The sequence below is a fragment of the Trachemys scripta genome, chromosome 13 (assembly GCF_013100865.1).
Source record: "Trachemys scripta elegans isolate TJP31775 chromosome 13, CAS_Tse_1.0, whole genome shotgun sequence".
Classification (NCBI taxonomy): domain Eukaryota; kingdom Metazoa; phylum Chordata; order Testudines; family Emydidae; genus Trachemys; species Trachemys scripta.
In genome coordinates this window covers 40,524,080-40,537,575 of record NC_048310.1, presented here as the reverse complement: position 1 = coordinate 40,537,575, position 13,496 = coordinate 40,524,080, and the positions used below count along the sequence as shown (strand labels likewise).

The 13,496-nt window shown below is 54.8% G+C and overlaps 1 protein-coding gene across 3 annotated transcripts in view; it reads left to right on the top strand.

Moving 5' to 3' along the window:
- Positions 1–653: 653 nt before the first annotated feature.
- ST3GAL2 (ST3 beta-galactoside alpha-2,3-sialyltransferase 2) overlaps positions 654–13,496 on the top strand; it is an 89,747-nt gene continuing 76,904 nt past the window's right edge. Inside the window, exon 1 of one of the 3 annotated variants that reach the window (XM_034788129.1) lies at positions 654–802. The gene's annotated coding sequence lies outside the window, so the exon portion shown is untranslated. Of the gene's footprint in view, positions 803–1,144; positions 1,388–13,496 lie in introns of those variants that run through there. The other 2 variants (XM_034788131.1, XM_034788130.1) reach the window with 2 other exon arrangements.

Here is a 13,496-nt window from a genome sequence, read left to right as displayed (position 1 = left end):
AGAGCCGAAGAGTCAGGGGAGGAGCAGAGCCGCCGCGGGAGGGGAAGTGCCTGGCCGGCATTTTCCCAGACATGTTCAGCTTTTTGGCAATTCCCCCCGGACGGGGGTTTGAGTGCCGAAAAGCTGGACATGTCCGGGAAAAACCGGACGTATGGTAACCCTATCCATCCCCTGTTGCCCGTTCCCAGCTTCTGGCAAACAGAGGCTAGGGACACCACCCCTGCCCATCCTGGCTAATAGCCATTGATGGACCTGTCTTCCATGAACTTATCTAGTTCCTTTCTGACTCCTGTTATAGTCTTGCTTGGCCTTCACAACATCCCTGAATTCCTCCTTCCCCATTTCTGATCACAGCCCGCAGTAGCTGTGGCTTTTAGTCTAGGCGGGCGCGTTGCATGCTGGGAACGGTAGTTTCCCCTGGCCCGGCTGTTCCCGAGGAAGAAAGCCCCAGGAGGGCCAGGGGACTACAAGTCCCGCCAGCCCCGGCAGGAGCCGCGGCTCCGCGCGCAGCGCATCATGGGTGTTGTAGTTTCCTTCCCCCAGCAGCGCTGCGGTCTGCCGGGGGCTGTTGGCCCCGCGTGGACTACAACTCCCAGCGTCGCGTGGGCCCGCCCCCTCCCCCTGAAATCTCTGCCAGCAGCGGGCAGGGGGCCCCTGCGAGCTGAAGTGGGGCTGCCGCGGGTGGGCGGGTAGAAGGGCGGCAGCCGCCGGCCGGGAGCGATCGTGCCGCCCGGCCCCAGCGGTCCCGCAGCAGCGCCGAGGGGCTCCCGGAGCCGAGCCGAGTCGAGCCGAGCGGAGCCAGGTGCCGATGCTGCCGCGCGCGGGGATGCGGGATGCGGGGCTCGGCCCGGGGGCTGCTGGCCCCGCTCCCCTGCGGCCGCGGAGCGGCGGGCGGAGGCGGGCTGGGCTGTCGGGATAGCAGCCGCTTCCCCCGGCGGGTCCGGTTCGCGAGGCGGGCTCGCTGCCGCGCGGGACGGGACGGGGCTCCGGCCGGGGCGCGGGTGACAGCAGAGCGGAGGGGAGTTGCTTTGTCTTGCGTGGGTGGAGCTGGAGCCGGAGCCCCCCGGTAGCGGTGTCCTCCCACCCCCGCTCTGCCGGGCCGGCGGGGCTGGAGCCGGGCGGCGTGTTTGCCGCCACAACCGCTGGCTTTGCCGCCGCGTACCTGCGGCGTGGCTTTTCCCCCGGGCCTGCCCTGCGGGGCAAGGGATGGGGGCGTCTCTAACTCCGGCTTCTCCGCCTGCTGCGAGCTTCCCTTCACCGCAGTGCCTCCGGCTTGCTGGGGCTCCTCTCCCTGCGACGGGCGAGCAAACCAGCACCGTGACAGCCGCGGGATTTACAGACCGTCCCGGGGACTTGTCATAGACGTGAAGTCCGGCCTGATCGAAAGGTGCATTTCAAAGGGTTGTCGGCTCCGTTGACATTTTGATTGTGGCATTTGAGCCCAAGCCATGTCCTGGGCCCCGGAGGGAGCCCTAGATTAGCACTTGGGAATTGCTTTGCGGCTTGTTTTGTAACGTCCATGTCTGTCTTTTCCTGAGCTGAGCCTAGGAGCCGCTGACCCTGGGGTCAGGCTGTCCTTAAACCGGTGGGGGTCAATGTGTAGTGAGCGGCTCCCTGCGGAAGGCCTAAAATAAGGAGGTAACACAGGCAGCTGGTGCTTGGTGAGAATTGCCCCTCGCCAGGCATGCGGGGAGGAAAGGAAGGGTAGCCGGGCTGTGGAGTGGAGAAAGTCCTACCCGCCAATGTCGCTTTAACTGGGCACCTGGTGCGGTTCGTGACCGTCTCTAGCACGTTGCTAGACATCGTGGAGGTATGCTACGGGTGGGTTGGTTTGTTCTGGAATTATTTGCTGAACTGTTCAGCAAACCTAGTGTTGTCTCTCCTTTTGCCCTCCCAGTGCCATGTGCCTTTGTGCGTTGTGGCATGGCCACTGGATGTCTGATGGAGAGCAAGAGCCTGGGCCTTGCGTCCGAATTAGAGGGCCTTCCATCATGAATCGGAGGGGTAGCTGTGTTAGTCTGGATCTGTAAAAAGCAACAGAGGGTCCTGTGGCACCTTTAAGACTAACCAATGTATTGGAGCATAAGCTTTCATGGGCGAATGCCCAGTTCGTCAGGAAGAAAGGGCATCTTGAGCAGTGATTTAGGGACAAACCCCTTCTTTTCCTAGCACTTCCATGGGATACTTGCCGTGAGTTTCTCCAGAATCAAACTGCTCTAAAAACCCTCCGACAGGCTCCTGTGTCCTGAGATCCCGAGTCTAGTGCCTCTCATTGACGTCGGGATTCTGTCTGCTCAGTTCTCAAGCGAAAATCAATTGTGGCTTCTCCCCCAGCCCTTTGCTAAGTCAAGTCTGGGATCTCAAAGTCAATCTGGGTTTTTCCTGGCATATTCCTAGTCCAGGCCAGGAGAGTTTCTGTAATTAATGTTCTCTTGTTGTACGGCGTAGAATGGAAATGAGCTGTCAATGCAGTCAGCTCTCTGGTAGCTGGGTGACCAGCATTTAAAAAAAATGGGTACAACTTGACCAGCAAAAGTCAGCAGCTGTGGCACCCAGCAAGTGATCCCCCTTCTTCACAGGGTCTTCTGATGGTAACTGGACTCTTAACGACCATACACAGGAGACAGGACTTCTACCAGGCAGGGTCCAAAAAAGTCTCAATGCTGTAAAGCCAATAGAGTTCAGTTTCTTTCTCCAGAAAGATGAGGGGCTGAATTGGCCATGTCGGCATGTGAACTTGTAGGGGTTGGGTTCTCTAGGTATGTCCAGCCTGATGCTCCAAACAAGCCACTGAGAGTGCTTCATGACCCTGTGATATCAACTTGTCCTCCCTCCTGCTAGGGCTACGTGAGCACCTTATAGGCCAGGGTGTGGCCTGCTGCTTCCTGTCCTCTTGCGCCACTGTTGCATTTTCCTTGTGCTCAGTATGGTCTGGGGGGCTCCTGCCTCTCCTTAAATGAAATCACTCTTGCATCCCACCATGTGTTTGCTGAAACAACAGTCCTTAAGCCCAGCAGTGGGAGCTCAGCATTGATTTCTCCCTCCTCTCCGCCAGCTGGTGGTGGAGAGGTAACTGGTTTTCAATAGCAATGCCCACTGCCCACCGCTGTAAAGAAAGGCCTAGGTGTGCTCCTGGGGACTGTGCTGTCTTCTGCATCGTAGCCAAACTGGTGGGATATGTGAGTGGTGGGTACCTCTGCGAATTGGGACCTTATCACCCTGGGGCTGATCAGTGCTTCTAACTCTCCTCTGCTCTAGAAAACTTACGCCAAGGAGGGGAGAGCACGCTGCTGCAGTGTGCAAGTTTTTACCTCCCATTTGGATCGCTGCCATCCGACGGAGCTTGGCCGTGACTGGCTGAGGCATGGATGAGAAGCCCAGCTTGAAAGTTCTGCAGCGTGCAGGAGTGAGCAGAGTTGATCAGAGCCAGATGTTCTGTCTGCTGCAGACACTGGGGCAAGAGGGAAGGAAGGAGAAAGGAAACTGTTAACCTTGTAATCCGAGACACTAGACTCTGCAGCTACTTGGCTTCACCGCAATTTTTTTATTTTTGTCTCTCAGGGCAGCCTTTAAGATTCCTGTTGTTGCACTGCAGATGCCTGGCCAAAGGGTTTTCATCGTGGTCCCATTAATTTGGTGCTGGCAGATCAAAAAATATATCTAGATCCCCAAAGACCAAAGGGAAGAGACTTAACAATGGGAGAGAGTTGCTGGAGTCCTAGATAACAGGATGGGGGTTCGGTCACCTGCAGTAACCTGTAGCTCAGCACTCAAATGCTGTCCGTTTAATAGGCCTGAAATTGGCAGCTTGCCAGGTTTATTAAAGGCTCCTGCCAAGCGAAGGTGATGGAGTCGGTTGGACTCTGCCTGCAATCGTTAATTAGAATGGAAACCCGAAGAGAAGCCTGCGTGGTGTGTTCCCGGTGTGGCGTCCGCTGCTTCCTGCCCGTTCCTGTCTTGATGAGAGGAATGGGGGTTGCTGCTTAGCCCTGACCTTGGGCCCTGTCCTGCAGGGTCTCCGTGTGCACTGATCTCCTTTTTGGGCCTATGGGAGTCGTGTGCATGGAAGATACCTCCACTGGGAAAGCAGGTGGTGCTTTTCTGTAGCTTTCCAGGGTACCTGATCCTCAATTCTTGAGCGCGAAGGGGGGAACAGCCCTGTTCCACAGCAGGGGGAGCGGAGGCACCTGTGAGGCGACTTGCTGGAGATCCCACAGCCCATCGGCTGCAGCTAGGACTAGGTGGTAGCCCAGGCTGTCATCCAGCTGTTTAGCAGAATCCTTTGTGTGCTGAGCCTGGTTCTTGAGCTCACGTGTGTTTGTTTGGGTACACGGCCCCTTGGGGCTGCTTGTCCAGAGCTGCTTGCTTTAATGACCCAAGAGTTCTTACGCCAGCCACATTGACTCCTGAGCCCTGCCGGCGAGGCTAGCTAGTCTGTCTGGTGCATCTCTGCAGAGCTCGCGTTGCTGGGGATGGCGACAGGGCAGGGGGTAGTCGAGTGGGGCAGGGTTGCGCGTGCCTCGGATGTTGTGAGCTTGCAGTGCCGGCAGTTAGGGGAAAGCGTCTTTCCTTGTGAGCGCGGCACGTTTGCCGTCAAGTTGCCGAGCATGTCAAAATCTGGCCTTGACGTGTTTTAAATGAAATCTGAGACCAGCGGTCAGGGCCCCCTGCCTGCCTGCTAGCCCTGCATATTCCCGGAGGTGGGGGAGGGGAGGGGTTGCACCCTACACGCTACTGTCCTATGGAATTTCCCAGTTGCACTAATGACGCCAAACGCTGTAGTGTTGCTACCTTAAGCAGTAGTGGATTTTGGGGCATTATAGTAGAATAATGTGATGTGTATTTTTTTTTTAAATGGTCCAGTGCGCCAGTGTAGTGGCTTTTTAAAAAGATTTGATGCCAAAGGCTCTTTTCAGAAAGGAACGTAAGCTCTCCAGCCGCTCTTCGCTACTTACTGGCTTGTACCATACTGAGCACAAGCGCACCCGGATTGGTCGCCTTTGGGGGCTGCTAGAAGTCAGATAATTAAAGAAATGCAAATAACGCTTCCTTTCCTGCACTGCTTTTCAGAGCAGAGACACACATTGTGCAGGTAGATCGCCATGGGACACCTAACCGCTAATAAAACCACGACCTTGGGAGAACATGCTTCCCAGAGTGGCATAGCGGTGAAGAAGGTGGGAAGTAGTTCTCCTGAGTCCCCTGTCTTAGGAGAAGGTACCCATAAGACAAGTGTCTCCATGCTTTGAGCCTTCAGCTGTGGAAGGAGGAGTGCCAAGGCCGTTCCTAGCAATGGGTAGCAAAGCCAGTAGGAGCGTCCCTTCCTGTGTGTGCTTCAGAGCGAGGGAGCGCTGGTAAAACCAATGAGGAAATAGATCTAAAATTGATCAGTGTCCTGTGTGCTCTGCTCAACAAGGCTACTCTCCTCCCCAGCCCTGTTTCCTCGGGCCAGGGTTCACCCGGTCCCACCCTCCCTTCAGAGTCACTCCCAGGGCTCCAAAATAACATTTTAAATTAAAGACTTGGGATAGCTGCTCCTTTCCCACTGCTTCTGGGTGAATCCCGCGTCATCCCCGGCAGGCTGCAGAGAGATCTCTACAGATGGTGGGTGTTCCTGATGAGTCGGTGGAATACACTGCCCTGGATCTCCTCCAGCCTGGAGCGTGGCTGTCAGGCAGGTTGGAAGTCCCCTGCATGGAGCTTTGCTTTGCTTTCCCCTTCGGCCTGACGTCTTCCCCTCCCCCTGCCAAGGCTTTAGTTTGCTGGCTAAGAGCTCCTGGGAGCCTGTGTGTGCAGGAATAGCCTGCGTGATAGGGGAAGTCCTAGCGCTCGTGGCGTGGCTGGGACGCGAGGGCAGAACAGAGCCGGTGGAGCCCCCTGGCAGCCTGCGCATCAGTCACTGTTCCCTGCTCCGTGTCCTGCCTTGTGCTGGTTCGGCGTTCCCTTCCCCGTCGGTGCAGATGGCAAACCTGGCTGATGCCGCTGCCTGGCCGATTCAGTCCCTAACGTCATGCAGGAGACAGAGGCTGAGCGGAGCAGGCAGGTGGAGGAGGTTTGTGACTGGGGAAGCTATTCACACACGTCTCTGTAATTGGGCCCTGTTCGGGACGAGGGGAGGGAGCATGTGGGAAGGACAACATGATGCAGCGGAGCTGCTAAGCTTGAATGCATTTCATCTGTGGTGCATGTGGCAGGGAGGCGGGGCCCTATCCTGTTTGCCGAGCATCCTCCCGTCCTGTTCGCTGCAAGGGGCATTGTCCAGGATTGGCCCCCTACCAAAGGCCATGGGTGCTAGCTGAAGAACACCGCGATACCAGTTTGTGACCCCCTGGTGCTACGTTTCACTTGGTAGGTGCCCCATGGCCACAGAGCTCGCTAGGGTATTTCTCTAGCCCCTGTGACCTCCGGAGTGGCCGTGTAGCTTTCTGTTTTTATGGAAGTTGGGGGCATTTGAATCCTGTTTCTCGATCCCTTCCCAGACTGTAACTGTCTGGACCTCAGGAAGGTGGAGATCCAGTGTGGTGGTGTTGTGGAAGTGGCACACTGGACTTTCACACTTCCAGTCGAGTTACACAACAGCCGTGCTATTTTGAGGGTGGCCCTGTGTGAGGCCTGGGATCGCAGCTTAATTTTTATCATAGATCCTTGGACTCTTGCTTTTTGTGGGAAGCGTCCAGCTCCTGGAGGGAGATCTTTATTTCTCCCCTGGCTTTAGCAGCGCCTCTAAAATGCTTGCACACCAGCGGCGAGTATAAAATGCTGTGGGTGTAGCACTCCTACCCCATCCCTCACACACCGGAGTTTCTCGGCTGCTATGGAGCGCTCTGCTTTTGTACCCCTTTCTCAGCATCCTGGGTGCTGCTATGGCGAGGATCTGTTTTCTAACCTGCCATCCACCAGCCTCCCTCTTGAGTCCCATGTCACAGTGACTAGCTAGCCTGCCAGCAGCGCTGAGAAAATGGACCTGATGCTCGTCAGTGTCTCTGCCACCCACAGGTTCTGAATAACAGAGACGGAGATGGATGAGGCTTGGCTCAGTTTTCACAGAGCTGCTTCTAGAAGAAGGTCTGATCTCTCTGTGGCTAGCTCAGGGGTGGGCAAACTACAGACTTTTTAAGCTGTCCCTCAAGCTCCCGCTGGCAAGCAGGGTCTGGGGCTTGCCCCGCCCTGGTGCTCCATCCGGGAAGAAGGGTTGGGGGCCACTCCACACGGCTCCCAGAAGCAGTGGCATGGCCCTGCTCTGGCTCCTATGCATAGGGGCAGCCAGGGGGCTCTGCCCTGCACGCTGCCCCTGCCCCAAGTGCCGTCCCTGCAGCTCCCATTGGCCAGGAACTGCAGCCAATAGGAGCTGCAGGGTCGGTGCCTGTGGACAGGGCAGCATGCAGAGCTGCCTGGCTGCGGATCCACATAGGAGCCGGTGAGGGACATGTTGCTGCTTCCAGGAGCTGCTTGAAGTAAGCACTGCCCGGAGCCTGCACCTCAGAGCCTTTCCTGCGCCCCAACCCCCTGCCCCAGCCCTGATCCCCCTCCCGCCTTCTGAGCCCCTTGATCCCAGCCCGGAGCCCCCTCCTGCACCTCAAACCCCTCATCCTTATCCCCACCCCAGAGCCCCCACCTCAAGCTAGAGCCCTTACTCCCACCCCAGCCTGAGCCCCCTCCCGCACCCTGAACTCATAATTTCTGGTCCCATCCTGGAGCCCACAACTCAACCAGAGCCCTTACCCCCTCCCACACCCCAACCCCAATTTTGTGAGCATTCATGATCCGCCATACAATTTCTATTCCCAGATGTGGCCCTTGAGCCAAAAAGTTTGCCCGCCCTTGGGCTAGCTCCTAGAGGAAAGGCTCCAAGCATGAGCTGTCTGCAGACTCTGTGGTCTCTGCTCTGGTTACTTGGGTCTGAGATGGCAGACTTTCTCATCTGACATTCCCACTAGGCAGAGCTAAGTTGATGGCACTTGCTCAGAGAAGAGGGTAGATTTCTCCAGTGATTCTCCTTATGGGAGGGAGAAGGATCCGGGAGCCGCCTGCCACAGCAGGGTGAGACTTATTAATATTGACTTGTCCTGTGGTAGTACTCGGGGACACCAACCATGGACCGGGACCCCACTGTGCTCAGTGCTGTACAAACTGCTCCAAAGAGCGTCCTGTGGAAGTTAGAGCATGACATCCCAGCTCTGCGGCAGCCTACAGCTTTCTGAACGGCAGCAGAGATCCGGGCAGCAGCTGGTTCACGTCACTGTGCTGTTGCGCTCGTTTTCTCCAGCAGTAGTCCCCACGCTGGATCTTCCTCAGCAGGACCTGAAGAAACCAGCCCTGGACTGGTGCCAAGAGGAGCGTAGTCGGCCACGGGCGGGTATGCTCGAGCTAACATTTCTAATGCAACTAATTCCTTGGGCCCCGAGGGCTGGGCACGTCCACTTGGCACACTGGTGACGTAAATTACGATGCTTTTGTTTGCCTCCTTCCAGCAGTCTCTCACATCGGGCTTATTAATCTGTGATCCTGGCTTTGAGAAGTCTGGTTCAATCCCCCCTCCGGGATGTCCAAGTCAGCTGGGCCCTTCCCTAGAGAGCCCTGTGCAGCAGCTCCTCTGCCATCTTCAGCTGGGTGCCTGAGCAAAGGTGTCTCTCCAAGTATCCCTCACGTGTCTAGAAACCCGCACCAGTGCCTGCTCAGGCCCAGCCGGAGGGTGCCCAGACTTGCCGAGCCAATGGCGGCACGAGCAGCCTGACAGCTGCACAGAACTTACCAGGCAAGTTGGAGAAGTGCCGGCAGAGGCTGCAGGTACCCGCATGCAACGTTTCATCGCAATTGCTGCAGCCTGGCCGCACTGTGTGCGCTGGGGCCTGTTGCTGACATTGGTTGTCCCTCTTGAGCTGCAAGTGGTCCACGGGCCGCCCCTGCACTGCCCCCTATTGCGCTAGGAAACGGGCATTGGAGCAGGTTTTATAGTGGGGGTGATGGGAGGCATTGAACCAAACTTTAAACCCTATGTAATGGAACCCAACCTGTGGCTCCAGAGCCGCATGCGGCTCTTCGTAGGTTAATATGCGGCTTCTGGCATAGGCCCTGACGCCGGGGCTGGAGCTATAGATGCCAACTTTCCAATGTGCCGGGGCGTGCTCACTGCTCAACCCCCTGCTCTGCCCCATTCCACCCCTTCCCCTGAGCCTGCCATGCCCTCGCTCTCCGCCCCTCCACCAGAGCCTCCTTTGCACTGCGTAACAGCTGATCGTGGCGGGCGGGAGGCGTGGGGAGGGAGTGGGAGGCACTGATTGGTGGGGCTGCCGGGGGACAGGAGGCGCTGCAGGTTGGAGTGGGGGGAGCTGATGTGGGGACGGCTGACGTATTACTGTGGCTCTTTGGCAATGTACATTGGTAAATTCTGGCTCAGGTTGGCTGCCCCTGGGGTAGAGCAATGGTAGCAGCTGATGTGGTGAGCGGACAACTGGATTTTCCTGGGTCCTCCTCAGATACAGCTTGCGGCCTGCTGCAGAGCCCAGCTGTGCCTCTCCAGCCTGCAAGGCCTCCTAGGGCTTCTGGTCTCTGAGGCGTCTCAAACCTCCACTGGAACAGTGGTGGAGAGGAAGAGGAGGGAACCGTTGTTAACCCATTTCCCTGCTCTTTGCATTCCCATGGAGACGCTTGTCTGTAATTTCAGAACCACCAGCCCCTGCTAAGCAGCAGCCGTCGTGGCGTCTCGGCTGTGTTTTCTCAGTTGGCGCCAAGGAGCCCTCCTCCCTCTCCCTCCCCTCTCCAGGGCGTGTGAGAACATGGGGGTTAGCGCCCTCCATGCGCAAGGTGCTCCCTGGTAGGCCAGCCGAGCGTGGTGGGGGCGCCATGACGCAGTGCCGGACAGCGACCCAGTGCCAGGAGGACAGCTTCCCACTCCTGAGGAGGAGAGAAGCAGCTGCCGTGCCCAGAGCCCCACGATCAGTCCCCACTCTGGGAGGTCCAAGTCAGCTGGGCCCTTCCATAGAGAGACCTCTGTCCACTAGGCTACACCCTGGAGCATTAGGGGGGAGAGGGGAGGTCCAGGGCTCTCTTCCCTTTCCTTTCCCTCCTCCCGCACCAAATGTCTCTGGACTAAAGTAAAATTGTCTTGGCCCTGGCAGCCTCCCTGGGGAAGGATCCGCATTTCAGCTGCTGCAGGAAGCTCGCCAGATGCCGAGGCCTTTTCCCCTGATCTCATGAAGGCAGGGATTGTATTACTCGCGTCCCTGCAGACTGTGGCTCCTTCCCAGCTCGCTCCTCGCTTGAGCGCTGATCCACCCTGCTCCGCAGCCGGGTGAAGAGACCTTGATGATGGTGCCCCAGGCAGAGCTCATCTAAACCAACGGGTCTATGCCTGGGGCAGCGGCCTGTGGAGCTCTCCAGAGACGTACGGCTTGTTCACTCTGGCTTGCTATTTCCAGAGCACCCATAATGCCTCTTCTTGCCACATTAAGGGCCAGATCCTACTTGCCCCTCATCCCTGGAGAGGCACTGTGGTTGAGTGTATCCAGGCACTGGACTGGGAGTCAGGAGATCTGGGTTCTATTCCCGGCTTGGCCAATGACCTGTCTCCCTGTGCCTCAATTTCCTTTCTCATGCTTTGACTTGTCTAGTTAAGCCATAGGCTCTCTGGGCTGTCACAGGAACCTATCCTTGCAGCAAAGCCCATTGCCAACTCTGTCCACATATCTATTCAAGGGACACCATCATAGGACCTAATCACATCAGCCACACCATCAGGGGCTCGTTCACCTGCACATCTACCAATGTGATATGTGCCAGCAATGCCCCTCTGCCATGTACATTGGCCAAACTGGACAGTCTCTACACAAAAGAATAAATGGACACAAATCAGACGTCAAGAATTACAACATTCAAAAAACCAGTGGGAGAACACGTCAATTTCCCTGGTCACTCAATTACAGACCTAAAAGTCACAATTCTTCAACAACAAAAACTTCAAAAACAGACTCCAACAAGAAACTGCAGAACTGGAATTAATCTGCAAACTTGACACCATTAAATTAGGCTTGACTAAAGACTGGGAGTGGATGGGTCATTACACAAAGTAAAAACTATTTCCCCATGCTAATTTTCCCCCTACTGTTACTCATACCTTCTTGTCAACTGTTTGAAATGGGCCATCCTGATTATCACTACAAAAGTTTTTCTCCTGCTGATAATAGCCCACTTTAATTGATTAGTCTCGTTAGAGTTGGTATGACAACACCCATTTTTTCATGTTCTGTGTGTGTGTATATATATAATGTATATCTTCCTACTGTATTTTCCACTGCATGCATCTGATGAAGTGGGTTCTAGCCCACGAAAGCTTATACCCAAATACATTTGTTAGTCTCTAAGGTGCCACAAGTACTCCTGTTCTTTTTGCAATGCCATTAGTAACTCACTGTAGTGGAGCTCTCAGGTGAGCAGGGTTTGGCCCATATTACTGTTAGCTGTCATCACCAAGGCTGTTCTTGGAGGTTTCAGCAACTGAGCCCTAAACCTCCCCTTGCTTGGCTGCAACTTCTGTCACATGCAGATATGTGAGGGAAAGTCTGGGCTGCCATGTAACCTGCAGGCAATCCGAGGGATTGCAAGGGGCACATTATGTATAAATCCTTGCTCCCAGGAAGGACTGGCACCAACCCACAATTGGGAGTGAGCAAATGAAGCCAAGCAGACCAGGCCATCTTCTTCTAACCAAGTGCAATGGGCCACCCTGGGTTGGGTGTAGGCTTAGAACCCAGAACCTTCAACAGCACAGAACAAGCAGCTCCTGCTTAAGCTACAGGAGTAGCTAGGCTAGCTGGTGGCAGTAGTAGGCTGTTAACTTTTAGTGAACCAGCTAATAGAGGCCACTGGAGTGCCCTATGCAGTCCACGCTTTGCCAGTCTGCTACGTGACCTTTATAGTTGTGTGACTGGGCTCAGCCATTTGCGACAGGGTTGGAAGGTAGAGGATATAGAAGAACATAAGAACGGCCGTACTGGGTCAGATTAATGGTCCATCTAGCCCAGTATCCTGTCTTCTGACAGTAGCCAGTGCCAGGTGCTTCAGAGGGAATTAACAGAAGAGGGCAATTTCGAGCGATGTAGCATTGCAGCCTGAACATCTGAGAACCGCTGTAATAGAGGTTTTAAAAACTTGACTTAACTAGTGAGATTTGATTTTAAATACTGAACTTTAAGGCATAAGTCCCTCTTAATTCAGCCTTATGTAACATTTTGTTCCATCTTAACTATCAATGCTTGTGGATAACGTAACTGCAGGCTGTGCTATGAACACCCTCTCCTTCTCAAATACCCTATCCCCTTCTGTGTCTTGGGTAGTAAGCGTGAGACCGTGCTATATCTTTAAGAGAAGGAAGTCTGATTACAACAAAGTACATGTGAAGACTTATTTCACCCACATGCTAGATTTGAACACATTCTAGTGAGAACAATAGCAAAGCAAATTATAGCCTGGCAAACATAAGGGCTCACTGTTAAGTAATGACATGAACTGTTGTGAAACTGGAGCACGGTCAGTTGGTTCATTCACTCTTCTTACTCCAGACAATATCCGACGCTTGGGAACAGCCTAACCTCCTGTCCGTTTAGAAGGAGTCTGTTCGAGATGTGACGCTGGGGAAGGGGGGAGGGAATTGCTTGGCTGAATTGCCACACAGGAATTTGAGTAACTCAACACAGGGTGACATTTTTTTGCACCATAGTCTCTCCCCCTCCCCGTTCAAAGGGACGACTCCAATCCTTGGGCGAGGGTGCTGTATTTAATACTCTTATGAAGCCTCCTTGGGAACTGAAAGTAGCAGGTTACTAGCCATTACGGTGAGATTCGTTCACGTGACCTGCTCGGAGTCTCTTAATGCTGTTTTAGAGCACGGCCATTTAACTAAATGCTGCATCTGCCTTGGGTTCTCGTGGAGGTACCTGAGTACTTCTTGTTAATGGCTCTAGCCTCCCAAACACCCCTGTGCAGGACGGATGTGCTATTGGCTCTTTTGTGCCTCATCTCTAGGCTGGGGATCTGAGCACAGAGAAACGAGGACTTGCCCAAGGTCCCACAGGTAACATGTGGCTGTGCCACTCTACACCTTGGGGGAGCATCCTGTAACCCCCAGATTCCCCATTTACATAGAATCGTGATTTACCTTCCAAGCCATGCTTTATATGTGTCAGGGGAAAGGTTACGATCTGCTGAAAGTCATTTCTCTATCCATAGATGTGTATCATTAATGATACACATAAAGTTATGAGAATTGTGTAGTATGGTGGTCACTAAAGCATGCTGTAAGTTGGGGAATCAGCCAGATATTCGCTTCCCAGAGGCAACAGCAAGGAAAGTAACCAACGCCCGGGTAGGTGTCAAACAACCATCAACAGCCATTGTCCAGCAAGGGAGCTACAATGCGATGACTCACCTCCATGAGGCCACCCCAGGGGAATTGCTCAACCTTGCTTGGAGAGACTCAGCAATGCCCCCAGACATGCCTG